This window comes from Ailuropoda melanoleuca, chromosome 2, assembly GCF_002007445.2.
Source record: "Ailuropoda melanoleuca isolate Jingjing chromosome 2, ASM200744v2, whole genome shotgun sequence".
Lineage (NCBI taxonomy): Eukaryota > Metazoa > Chordata > Mammalia > Carnivora > Ursidae > Ailuropoda > Ailuropoda melanoleuca.
In genome coordinates, this window is record NC_048219.1 from 7,772,522 (window position 1) to 7,784,239 (window position 11,718).

General features: G+C 42.8%; 1 long non-coding RNA gene across 1 annotated transcript; it reads left to right on the plus strand.

Annotated features, from left to right (window-relative positions):
* The first annotated feature begins 1,927 nt into the window (after positions 1 to 1,927).
* Positions 1,928 to 10,020, plus strand: LOC117797146. The gene is made up of 3 exons (XR_004622033.1): positions 1,928 to 2,597; positions 6,237 to 6,361; positions 9,283 to 10,020. It is a non-coding gene; the product is annotated as an uncharacterized LOC117797146 (long non-coding RNA).
* The last annotated feature ends 1,698 nt before the right edge of the window (positions 10,021 to 11,718 follow it).

The window sequence follows — 11,718 nt, forward strand, 5'->3', positions numbered from 1 at the left end:
AGTTTCTGAGTCTTAGTTTTGAAATGTGGAGTTGTTTTTATTCAGAAGATAAACAAAGTTGAGTTGAAAATGATCAAGTGTTCCACTTCAAATTGAGCGTGGTAGCTATTATATTTAAATTTAGTTGAGGTAATCAAACTTTAAGCCTGTGAGAAACTCTTGATAATGAGCTGGCCTAGGTAAAATAGATCAACTGTTTACGAAAAGAGTTAATCGTGGATCCTAACTGGTTTTTCACAACTGTGTGTTTATGGAAAGATTGCTTTCACAACGGAGCGGGTGATTGCTGACGTAGGAAGAGCAACTATTTTTCCGTTTCACAGGTTAGGGAATTAAGGTTTCAGGAAAGTAAGTTATGTGTTTACTCAAGCGCACTCTGAATTATGCCCCCAGTGGGAATATCCGGACTCCTCGCAGGGGTGATTGAATTATCACGCATAACTTTGATTTTGTAAAAATTCTTTCTAACCAGGCGTGTATATCCCTTTCTTTTTTTCTTTTGAAGATTTTATTTATTCATTTGAGAGAGAGAACGAGTGAGTGGAGAAGGAGAAGCAGACTCCCCACTGAGCAGGGAGTACCATGCAGGGCTTGAATCCAGCCAGGACCTGGAGATCATGACGTGAGCTGAAGGCAGTCGCTCAACCATGTGAGCCACCCAGGCTCCCTATATATCTCTTTCTTTAAAAAAAAAAGAAAAGAAAAGAAAAGAAAAAAGAAAAAAAAAGTCGGAAGGTCATTATCTCACACACAAAGATGGCACTATTATTTTTTTTAAGATTTATTTATTTGTGATAGCACAATCAGGGGGAGCAGCAGGCTCCCTGCTGAGCAAGGAGCCTGATGTGGGACTCTATCCCAGGACCCTGGGATCATGACCTGAGCCAAAGGCAGATGCTTAACGGACTGAGCCACCCAGGGGTCCCTATATATCCCTTTCTAAAGCTGTGTTAATGTTCTTTCTATAGTTTTTGTCCTTTAAAAACAGAAGCAATAGTTAAAAATACCAGTTAGCACTTTCTTACTGATGGATACCAGCAACCTTTCTGGATAACCATTCAGCACAGACATAAGAATCTAAAACCTTCAAAAAATTCATCTCCCAAGGATGTATCCTCATGTAAAATTATGTTTAAGAGGAGATTTAGGTGTGCCTGGCTGGCTCAGTCAGAAGAGCATGTGACTCTAGATCTCCCAGTGGTGAGTTGGAGCCCCACCTTGGGCATGGCGATTATTGAAAAAAATAAATAAAAACTTAAAAAAGAAAGAAAGAGATTTACCAAAGGGTTCATTCATTCTAACAACAAATGTATACTACTGCTCCAATATACAGTTGACTCTTGAACAACAGGGTTTTGAACTGCACAGATCCACTCTTTTGGTACTGTAAATGTATTTTCTGTTTTATGATTTTTTTTCAAGTAAGCCCAATGCCCAAGGTGGGTCTTAAACTTATGACTCAAGATCAAGAGTTGCATGCTCCACTGACTGAGCCAGCCAGGTGCCCCTCCCGGATGATTTTCTTAATACCATTTTCTATTTTCTAGTTTAACTTTATTATAAGACTGCAGTATATAATACACATAATACAAAAAACATGTGTTAACTGTTTATGTTATCAGGCTTCTAGTCAACATAAGGAAGCTTTGGGGGAGTCAAAAGTTATACTCAGTGGGGAGTTATACTGGGATTTTTTTTAACATTTATTTTATTTTTTATTTTTTAAAGATTTTGTTTATTTGAGAGAGAGAGCACTAGCGAGAGGAGGGGCAGAAGCAGACTCCCTGCTGAGCAGGGAGCCGAAAGCAGGGCTCCATCCCAGGATCCTGGGATTGTGACCTGAGCTGAAAGCAGATGCTTAACCAACTGAGCCACCCAGGCGCCCCAAGACTTACTTATTTTAGAGAGAGAGAAAGAGAGGGAGTGGATGTGAGCAGAGCAGGATGAGGGGCAGAGGGGGAGGGAGAGGGATAAGCGGACTCTGCGCTGACCGTGGAGCTCAGTTGGGGCTTGACATGGGGCTCTATCCCACAACCCTGAGACCAAAACCTGAGCTGAAAGCAAGAGTCTGATGCTCAACCAACTGAGCCACCCAGGCGCCCTGTAGGGTATTTTTTATGGCATTTTTTACAGCAGGGGGACGGGGGGTTGGCACCTCTAACCTCTGTATTGTTCAAGGGTCAGCTGTAGTAGTGATAGACCCAGTGCATGACTTCACAAGGCTTAGTGAGGGGAGAGAATAGAAAACTGAGTACTATGCTGAATTTGGCTGGGGTTGGGGGGAGATCTGGGAAAGCTTTCCTAAAGCAAAGACTTTGAAGCTGAAACCTGAAGAAGAAATAGAAGACCACCAGTAGAGGTTTAAATAGAGGCTAAGCCTTGAGGGAGGAGCCAATGTGTGGCAATCCCAGAGCTGAAAGACCAGAACGGCCAGAATGAAACCAGCCGGCGGCAGCACACAGGGAAGCCTGAAGAGACCACTGAAGCCTGGTCTCACGGGCCTTGAATGTTCCTTCCAGTATTTTTTATAAAGCGTAAGAAATGAAGAGTTACCTACAGCATGTATCAGCCAACTTCTTCTGTAAAGAGGCCAGATGGTGAGTATTTTTAGGTTTTGTGGTCATACGGTCTCTGCTTACCACTCAACTCAGCTGTTGCAAAGCAGTAACAGGCAATATACAAACAAGAGGGTGTAGCTGGGTTCCAATAAAGTTTTACTTATAGACACTGAAATTTGAATTTCATATAATTTTCACGTCATAAAATAGTATTATTTTGATTTTTTTTTTTTTTAAAGATTTTATTTATTTATTTGACAGAGATAGAGACAGCCAGCGAGAGAGGGAACACAAGCAGGGGGAGTGGGAGAGGAAGAAGCAGGCTCATAGCAGAGGAGCCTGATGTGGGGCTCGATCCCATAACGCCGGGATCACGCCCTGAGCCGAAGGCAGATGCTTAACCGCTGTGCCACCCAGGCGCCCCTTGATTTTTTTTTTTTAATCCCACTAGCCATTTAAAAATGTGAAAGCCATTCTTAGATTCCCAGGCAACAGTCAGGGAGCTGTAGTTAACTGGCCCCGGCCTAAATATTCAAGAGCAATAGTCAAACTAACTAAAGGGTAGCCACAAGTGGAATACGATGTACTCATTACAATGCTGCATAGAGGGGCACCTGGCTGGCTTAGTCGGTAGAGCATGTGTCTCTTCATCTTGGGGCTGTGAGTTCAAGCCCCACGTTGGGCACAGAGCTTGCTTAAAAAATAATAAATTATAAATAAAAATAAAATGTTGCATAGGAACATTTATGATAATGGTTCACCTCTATGGAGTGCTTATCTAGTGCCGGGCCCTATATTGAGTACTTAGTATGCATTAGCTCCTATTCCTCATAACATAAACCAATGAGGTTGGTAGTATTTTTTTGCTCACTTTACAGATTAGAAAACAGAAACTCCAAGAGGCCCAGATCACATAGTTAGAAAGTAGCAGAGTCAAGAGGTTAGCTCAGTTGTTCTGACAAGAATCAGGAGCGCTTTTTTTTTTTAAGATTATTTATTTATTTGACAGAGAGAGAGAGACAGTGAGAGAGGGAACACAAGCAGGGAGGAGTGGGAGAGGGAGAAGCAGGCTTCCTGCTGAGCAGGGAGCCCAATGCGGGGCTTGATCCCAGGACCACGGGATCATGACCTGAGCCGAAGGCAGACGCTTAACAACTGAGCCACCCAGGCACCCCTGAGCCACCCAGGCACCCCGGAATCAGGCACTTTGACTGTACAGAATGCTCCAGGAGAATGTCAACTATAGCGGAATTAGTTAGGAAAGATTTGTTGGGAAAGTGAAGCACTTTTTTTTCCTTTTGTTAACCCAAATTTTCCTATTTCCTTCTCCTTTTTAAGTTTTATTTATTTATACCCTTATGGGGCTCTATACTTATCGTGGGGCTCAAACTCACGACCCTGAGGTCAAGAGTCCTACACTCTTCTGACTGAGCCAACTTGGCGCTCCCATATTTTCCTATTTCCTATGAAAGTACAGAGTGCATGAAAAGGTTAGAGAGATAATGGAGACACATAGTCAATGGAATACAACCGATGACAAAATCAGACCACAAAGCAGCCAGTCACAGAAGACTACATATTAAATGATTCCTTTAATACAAAATGTCCAGAAAAGGCAAATACAGAGAGAGAGAAAGCAGATTAGTGGCTGCCTGTAGGGTGGGAGTGGGGATTGACTACAAATGGGCGTGAGGGATTTTCTGGGTGTGAAGGAAATGTCCTAAAACTACATTATGGTCAGAGATGCCCACCTCTATAAATCTACTAAATCATTTGAATTGTACACTTAAAATGGATGGGTCTTATAGTATGCAAATTATTAGTGAATAAGGATGTTAAAAAAAAAAATTCAAGGGCTGGAGGGAGAGTATACCCAGCTAGGAGCCTGAGAATCCGTAATCAGTTTATGGAGTAAGTTCTCTAATTTAGAAACTTGACCTTAGTGGATTTCCTGCATGCCGAGCTTCTGCGTGTTAGCTGATTATGTCACTGCCCCCCCCCCCGCCATTAAAGACTCTTCAGTGGCGCCTAACTAGTTTGGTTTAACATCCTGTAAGTCTCCATGACTCACCACCCTCTTTGTTCTCAGGGCTCCAGCCACACTGGTCTTCTCTGTGTATCTCTGAAGCCCCGTCTTCTCGGGGGCCTCCAGAAATTTTTTTCTTCTAGCTGGAAATGCTCTTTCTCAACAGGTCCTCCCCTTCCTTCCCTTTCCCATCATGGCTGACTCCTCCTTACTCTTCTGTATTTCAGGTCAAATGTCACTTCCTCAGGGAGGCCTTCCTTGATTCCCCACCCCTTACTCAGTTAGCTCCCCCACACTCTGTTACACTCTTTCATGGCACCATGTACTTCTCAGCAGAACATTATAACAATTGTTATTAATGCATTTACGATTAATGTAAAGTTAGTTGCTCAATATTTATATTCCCCAGCCAGAATGTCACCTATGTGAGGGCTTGGAACCTGTCTGGGTCTTGTATACCACTTGCATTCTTGATGTCTGGTGTAGTACCTGGCACTTAGTAGGCATTCAATATATATTTATAGAGCTCTTCATAATCCATGAAGTACTTGTGTGTATACAAGTACATTCACTGCTCTTTATTAAGCACCTACTATGTCCTAGGATATAGGTATAAACAAGATAGTCTGCTCCCATCCATTCTCCTAAGTAGGACAAGAACAGTCTTCCCATTTTACAGGTAGTCTAAGCTTACACTGCTTGTAAGGAAGTCACAGGACCTTCTATAACTAAAATGGAACTCCCTCTAATCAGGTCATAGACTCCCATTAGGGTAGATTTACTCCAGGTGGGTTGGGGCAGGGAGATGGATTTTATTTTTTTAAGTTTTTATTTACTTATTTGAGAGAGAGAGAGAGTACAGGGGGTAGGGGGAGAGGGAGAGAGAGAATCTCAAACAGACTCCCCGCTGAGCATGGAGCCCAATTCAAGGTTCAATCCCATGACCCCAAGATCATGATCTGAGCGGAAACCAAGAGTTAGACGCCCAACCGACTGAGCCACCCTGGCACCTCCAGAGAGATGGATTTTGAGAAGCTGTGAAGCTTTGTCATTTTAAGGGGAGGGGAAGAGGGTGTCAATTTGTCGGAGGAGAAGAGGACCTTCAGGTGAGCAGAGATGGAAGCATGGCTCCTCTCTTAAAACCAACCAAACCTGGGTGCACCTGGCTGGCTCAGTCGGTAGAACAGGCCACTCTTGATCTCAGGATCATGAGTTCAAGCCCCATGCTGGGTGTAGAGCTTACTTAAAAAAACAAAAACAACCAAACCTGGTCCCCTGACTCCCCTTGGTGCATATCTACAATGTTGGGATAAGTGACCACTGATAAGAAACGATGGTCACACAAAAATTGTGTTTCTATACACTAATAATCCAAAAAGGAAATTAAGAAAACAATTCCATTTACAATAACATCAAAAAGAATAAAATACTTAGGAATAAACTTAACCAAGGAGATAAAACTTGAACAAGGAGGAGTGTAACTTGTACACAAACTACAAAACATCCTGAAAGGAATTAAAGAAGACATAAATGGAAAGACATCCCATGTTCATAGACCGGAAGACTTAACATTATTGTCAAGTTGTCACTACTAGTCAAACTAATCTACAGATTCAATGCAATCCCTATAAAAGTCCTAACATTTTTTGCAGAAATAGAAAAACCCATCCTAAAATTCAGATGGAATCTCAAGAGATGCCAAGTAGCCAAAATACTCTCATAAAAGAACAAAGCTGGAAGACTACACTTCCATTTCAAAACTTCCTGCAAAGCTACAGTAAGTAAAACAGTGTGGTACTGGTATAAAGAAAGATATACAGACCAATGGAATAGAATAGAGAGTCCTGGTATCAAATCCTGGTATCAAATGATTTTTTTTCAAATGATTTTTGATAAGAGTGCCAAGACCATTTTCTATTCAGTAGGGGAAAAACAGTCTTTCAGCAATGGTGCTGGGAAAACTGGATATTCACATGCAATAGAATGAATTTGAACTATTATACCACATCCAAAAAATATCTCAAAATGTATCAAAATTCTAAACGTAAGGGCTAAAACTATAAAGCTCTTAGAAGAAAACAGGGGAAAACCTTCATGATATTGACTTTGGTAATGATTTCTTAAATATGATACCAAAAGCACAGATAACAAAAAGAAAAAATAAGTAAATTGGAATTCATCAAATTTTGAGACTTATGCCTTGAAGGCCACTCACAAGATAGTGAAAAAACAACCCACAGGATGGAAGAAAATATTTGCAAATTACATATCTGATAAGGGCTGTCATCCAGAATATATAAAGAACTATAACTCAACAATAAAAAGCAAACTCAATTCAACAATGGACTTAAATAGACATCTCTCTAAAGATCTACAAATGGCCAATAAGCACATGAAAAGATGTGCAACATTAGTCATTAGGGAAATGCAAATCAAAATCATAGTGAGTTACCACTTCACACCTATCAGGATGGCTGCTATTAAAAACAAACAAATGGGGGCGCCTGGGTGGCACAGCGGTTAAGCATCTGCCTTCGGCTCAGGGCGTGATTCCGGCATTGTGGGATCGAGTCCCACATCAGGCTCCTCCGCTATGAGCCTGCTTCTTCCTCTCCCACTCCCCCTGTTTGTGTTCCCTCTCTCACTGTCTGTCTCTATCTCTGTCGAATAAATAAATAAAATCTTTAAAAAAATAAAATAAAATAAAAACAAACAAATGAACAAACAAAAAACAAATGTTGGCAGGGCCCCTGTTTGGCTCCGGAAGAGTGCAACTCTCGATCTCAGGGTTGTGAGTTCAAGCCCCACGTTCACTGTAGAGATTATTTAAATAAACAAACTTAAAAAAAAAAAAGTGTTGGCAAGGATGTGGAGAAATTGGAACTTTAATGCACTGTTGGTGGGAACGTAAAATGGTACAGCAGCTGTGGAAAACAGTACAGTGATTCCACACAAAACTGAAAATAGAATTGCCATGTGATCTAGCAATTCTGCTTCTGGGTATTTACCCGAAAGAACTGAAAGCAGAGTCTCAAAGATGTATTTGTGTGGGGGTTTTGTTTGTTTGTTTTTAGAGGTTTTATTTATTAGAGAGGGAGAGCGAGAGACAGTGTGAGCTGAGCTGAGCATAGGCAGAGGGAGAAGCAGACTCCCCATTGAGCAGGGAGCCTGACGCAGGGCTTGATCCCAGGACCCCGGGATCATGACCTGAGCTGAAGGCAGACGCTTAAACAACTAAGCCACCCAGGCGCCCCTCTAAGATAGATTTGTACACCCGTATTCATGGCAGCATTATTCACAATAGCCAAAAGGTGAAAACAATCCAAATGTCCATCAAAGGATAAATGGATAAATGAAATAAATAAATAAATATCCACATAATGGAATATTATTTGGCCATTAAAAGCAATGAAATATTGGTACCTGCTACGACATGCATGAACCTTGAAGACATTATGCTGAGTGAAAAAGACCAGACTCACACGGACAAATATCATGTGATTCCACTTACTTGAGGTATTTTAATCGTCAAATTCACAGAGACAGAAAGTAGGATAGTGGTTACTAGGGGTTGAAGCGGGGGGTATGAGAAGTTATTGTTTAATGGGCACAGAGTCTCAGCTGAGGATGATGAGAACATTCTGGAAATGGATGCTGGTGATGGCGGCATAACAGTGTGAATGTGCTTACTACCACTGAAGTGTTCACTTAGAAATGGTTAAAATGCTAAATTTTACAAATTAAAAATGAATAAATTAAAATTTAAAAATTTAAGGAAAAGAAAAGATGGTGAAGAGCAAAGTTTTGAGTGTACCTAAGATGTCTTCAGCACCAGGGTGCCTGGCTGGCTCAGTTGGTGGAGCGTGTGACTCTTGATCTCGGGGTTGTAGGTTCGAGCCCCACACTGGGTGTAGAGATTACTTAAAAATAAAATCTTAAGTAGGGAAAAATAGGAAAAAGAAAACAATGAAATTTAAAGCTGAAAACTATTTATACAAGCTAAACAGAGAAAATGATATATATATTTATACACATACATACACCTATTCATATATACATACATATAAGGATATACATATATCTCAGTAAATATAAGGAAAGTACACTGGAAGCACACTTATAAATACAATAAAAGGTAGATCTATGAGAGAGATGGTGTTAGGGTTTGTTTAAAATATAAAAATAAGCCCAAATAAGGCTTTCTAAAGACTGATGTTGATATTGTATCATTTGCTGTGACCAACAAAATGCTGTATGTTCGAGCCATAAAAAGAAAACACATAAATGAAATTCAAAAAAAGACTAATTATAAAAAAACAAAATAGTCTTTAAAAAAATATCTCAGCACTGGGGCTGGAAGCTGGTCACCCGCTCAGGGAGCTTGCTCTAGTCGGCAAAACAGTGTGTAAGCCAAGTGCCTGGTATGGGGCATGTACTCAGAGGTGTAGCTACTGATGGTCCCCATCACCGTTACGGAGACTGAGGCCCAGAGAGGTCCTGTAGCCAATGGAGGCAGCTGACTGGGCCCTGAGTTCTGTAAGGCAGGTGGGTGGTGCCAGTTGGAGTATTAATAGTAATACCAGCTGGTATTTCCTGAGTGCTTAATACATTCCAGACATTATTCTTAGTCTTTTTGACCTAATTTACTCTTCACAACTCCTCTGTGAGTGAGGTACCATTACCATCTCCCTTTTACAGGTGAGGAAACTGAGGCTGAGACAGAGACTGATCCAAGTTCAAGGAGCCAGCACGACTTGAATCTTGTTCTCTCTGATTCCAAATCCAGAAATCCAGCCTGTTGGTTTGGTCTTGGTGGTGGACAGTGGATGAAGGGGTGGGGGGGTCTGGGGTGGAGGAGTACGTGATTCGTAACTGAATCTAGGTCAACCCAGATTTTTTTTTTTTTCATTTTCTTTTTCACCCTCTGGTAGGACTTCCTCCTTATCTCTCTCTGTCTCTTTTTCTGATTCACTCCCCATCTGTTAGTGGTCTCTGGCTTCTGGGAATGTGATGCAGAGGGTAGGGTGGTTGTGGGGGTGGGGAGGTAGACACAAAGTGTGGGCAGTCCTTAATAAACAAATATTTTTTGAGAGCTCTGTAGGTACCAGGCTGTTCTGGAGGTTGAATACGACAGACCTTGTCCCTGCCCTCAAGGGGATTCCATTACAGGGTATATATGAGTGTGAGTGGCAGGTGAGGGATAGAGAGGGGGATGGAGTGGAAGGGGAAGTAGGGGAGGGGGAGGGAAGTAGATGCAGACGAGGAAGAAGATGTGGCCGGTGTCAATAGGGGCTATAAAGGAGATGTGAGAGAGAGTGCCTGGGGAGCAAGGCGACTGGAGACAGTAAGAACAAGACAGGCCTGGCTCAGGAGCTGAGGTGAGACCTGGAGCATGGAAAGGAGGCAGCTGAAGATGTGGGAGAAGAACACTACAGGATTCTGTGGGGAAACAGCACAGGCAGAGGTCATGAAATCCATGTGTTGGAGGAACTTGGAGAAGGCCAGGGAGGCTGGAGCAGGGCGACAGAAAAGGAGTCAAGAGGAGATCCCAGGGACAGCTCATGTAAGGTCTTGTAGATGATGAGTTCAAGGTTAATTCTAAGGATAAGAGAGGCCACCGGAGGAGGTAACAGTGAAGGCTGGGAGGCAGCAGGACTGGAAGTGGGGAGACCAGTCAGGAGGCTCCGGCCGTAAGGCAGCAGAGGCAGTGATGGTGGTGTCAGGTAGGATTCAGACAGGAGGCAGTATTAGAGGGCCTTTGGGAGGTGACTGAGTGATGCAGGTACCATTCATTCTCTGAGGTGGAGGAGATAAGAGGTGGGAGAAGAGGGGGATCTAATGTGAGGTGGGGATAGAAATCACAAATTCGGTGTGGACATATTGACTTTGCAGAATCAGTGGCTGGTCAGGCAGCTGGAGGCACTGTTCCAGGCTGGAAGTAGATGCCTGGGAAGAGAAACCAGACACTGCCACCTGGGACCCAGAGGCCACACTTCTTCACAGATGGGCAAGGTAGAGACCAGAAGATGCTTGGAATTTTGTTTTGTTTTTTTGAAATTGGTTATTGACACTTACAAATCCAGAGATATTGGGGTGCCTGGGTGGCTCAGTCTGTTAAGCGTCTGCCTTTGGCTCGGGTCATGATCTCGGGGTTCTGGGTTCGAGCCCCAAGTCGGGCTCCCTGCTCAGCCGGGAGCCTGCTTCTTCCTCTCTCTTGGCCTCTCCCCTCACTTGTGCTCTCTCACTCACACTCTCACTCTCAAATAAAGTCTTTAAAAAAATAATTAAATCCAGAGATATCAAATAAAATTCAGGATTTCCACTTCCTCTTCCAAATTGGATGCTCTAGCCACAATGGGGCCACATTCTGGCTCCAGGGCAGACTGGTGGAGGAGCTGCGGCCCCTCCAGATAGGGCACAAACTCTCCAGCTGGTCTAACCCCAGTAGATCTGCTCAACGCCTGGTCCTGGTGGCACTGATTTCAACCTCTGGCACGGGCAGGAGGTGATACCATAGAAGGGGGAAATGTTGTCCTGGGACAGTGTCTGGACTTTGGATGGACCCATTGGAAGTAGCAGCTCAGCTGCTTCTCAGCCTTGCAACCCAAAGCGTACCACTTAATTTCACTGAACCTGTCTTGCCTTTTCTAGAAAATGAGGGTAACACTCCTTACCTGGAATGTCATCTATAGAAAAGCTCCTAGCACAGTGGCAGACTCAGAGAAGAGGCTCAAGCAATGTTTGTTTCTTTCCCTTTTAATCTGATGAGCAGCTAGGCTCGGGAAATGAGAATGGTTAGGCCATAGCACAGGCTGAGAATGGTTAGGCCATAGCACAGGCTGAGGTAGAGACCTGATTCTGGCTCTTCCACTTGCCAACTACGCAGCCTCAGTTTTCCTAGTTGCAGGATGGGAACACTACTTGTACCAACCTTGTGGGAATTAAATAAGTTAATAGAAAATGTTTAAAACTGAGTAAGGATTAGATTGGCTCTTAGACCTGGCTGGCCATTAGAGTCTTTTAGGGACATTTTTTTTTTTTTAAGATTGATTTATTTATTTTAGAGACAGAGTGACAGTACCAGTGGGAGGGGGAGAGGGAGAGAGGGAGAGATTTTATTTATTTATTTATTTA